Source organism: Microcebus murinus, chromosome 15, assembly GCF_040939455.1.
Source record: "Microcebus murinus isolate Inina chromosome 15, M.murinus_Inina_mat1.0, whole genome shotgun sequence".
Lineage (NCBI taxonomy): Eukaryota > Metazoa > Chordata > Mammalia > Primates > Cheirogaleidae > Microcebus > Microcebus murinus.
The window spans coordinates 48,855,878-48,857,954 of NC_134118.1; the positions used below are offsets into that span (position 1 = coordinate 48,855,878).

Sequence of the window (2,077 nt, forward strand, 5' to 3'; positions counted from 1 at the left end):
AAACACGGCCTAGAAATAATTGTTTAGGTGAACATTTTCCATATGTACTTTCACAATTCATTTTGTGTTGAAAGATACATACCATTTTGTAAGAAGCAAGTTCTATCTCTAGGCAAACATTAAGCATTATAATTGTAGGTAGAATAAAAGTTGTTGTATGACACCTATGTATTGTTTCTACCTTGAAGAAAACATGCATACTGTTACTGACACTGCTACCTCCATTACTTGGAAATGTCTGCTGCCACAGTATCAAGATTACTAAAGGAGATACTATGTGGAAATTTCCAGATGCAGTGCCTGACTCATAGTGGCAATTCAAAAATTTCAGTTCACTCTCTGTTGAAGATGGCAGAAGACTTTATAATCGCTTACTTGTTCCTACTAATAAATAGATTAAGTATATGGATCAATTTTAAGCTCTAACCATAATGGAGAAGACCAACTGTTACTTTATTTTCTCTTAATTTTCTTTCCCTTTTTCTCTCAATTTTCAGAGGAGGAAACCTTAAGATGTAATGTAGAGATATACTTCATGATGTCATTTTAACTCAGTGAAGTGATACTAGGACTCTGAGGCTAATATTTCATGGATTATATTTTAGGGTTTGAAATGAATATCAATGGAGAACATAGAAGTTCTTTGCTAAATAAAAAGTAAAAATCGAAAGCATAAAGACATTCTGAATTTAATAAAGGGAAGCTGCGATGAAAATTTGTTTGTATCATGCATGTAAAGGTATATGATTAATGTAGTCTATGTATAAACAGAAATATAAAACAAAAGGAGACCCTTTTTGTCTTTCTACCAGCTCTGTGTTAGAGAGTAGAAGGTGAGTTGGCCCAATCACCTTTTCTGATTAAATGGTGCTGATTAAATGTGACTCTGCTTCCTGAAGAAGGTAGGATCCTCTCCTCACTCTTGCTCACCTCTTAGTCAGCCTCTTATAAGTAATGTTAAACCGATAAGAACAGATACTACACTTCATCTTAGCCAAAAGGCCGAGAAGTGATTATTATAAGTAATGTTGGGCTCTGACTACCCTGATGTATCTGGGAAGAAATAAGCAGCTCTCCCTTCCTGAAGTCCCTCTCTCCCTTGGCTGGTGACGTCACTGGCAAATGAGTTTATCTCTTCATATCACTTTAAGAATGGCTTGGATATATTTCTACTTTTAAGTATGATGATATAGATGGAGACAGACCATTTTTCCCTTTAAGAATAAATAGGAAAGCCAAATAAATACCAAAACATACTTCTCCTAAAAAAATAATAATATCCTTTAATGATCTCTCATCATTACTTTACAAATTTCACCTCTAATTTCACTAGTATATAGGATTTTATTTCTTTCTATTTCTTTCTAACTAATTTGAATAATTTCTGTGTATCCTCCATATTTTATTTTTGTATGACATAATTTAACTTAGGGAAAAATACAGCACTGATTTCATAATTTAACAATCAGTTCAACATATAAATATCAGATTGGAAACTGAAGCATTTACTCAATTAAAAGAAGTATAATAAGGTTTAATAAGGTTTTCTTGAAATAATATATTCACACTCCAAAGGGTATAATTTTCAGGGGAGAATTAAGAAATATGAAAAACTATGCACAGTGTCAACCTGCATGTAAATTTTCTGTTGTACAGTTGGCTCTGCAAAAAGAAAAAAAAAAATTCATCTCTTCTCACACACAGTTCTTTTTAACCAGGTGTCTCCACCAGGCATTGCTATCAGAGTGCTGAGTTTGTTAGAAATAGAAAATGCTTCTTTAAGGTACAAGCAATATACAGTGAATCTGCTTGATAAACATGATTGCCTAGTCAAAAATTGCATTCTGCTAGAAAGTAAATATATTTAATATGGCTACCCAATTGTAAACATTTGCAGACTGCATCAAGGAAAATTATAAATATCTGACAACATTTGGGATACAGTTGATTATGTTTGTGGGCAGCATTTTTATAGAATTTATATTGCATCAAAAATGCTGACAAAGTCAACATTTTTATACTACTGGAAAAAGTATAAGCCTGCTCTTTGACGAAGTATGATTGATTAGCCTATTTA

The 2,077-nt window shown here is 32.5% G+C and overlaps 1 pseudogene; it reads right to left on the reverse strand.

The window, feature by feature from the left end:
- Positions 1 to 862: 862 nt before the first annotated feature.
- LOC142876734 (uncharacterized) lies at positions 863 to 1,014 on the reverse strand (annotated as a pseudogene).
- Between the last annotated feature and the right edge of the window lie 1,063 nt (positions 1,015 to 2,077).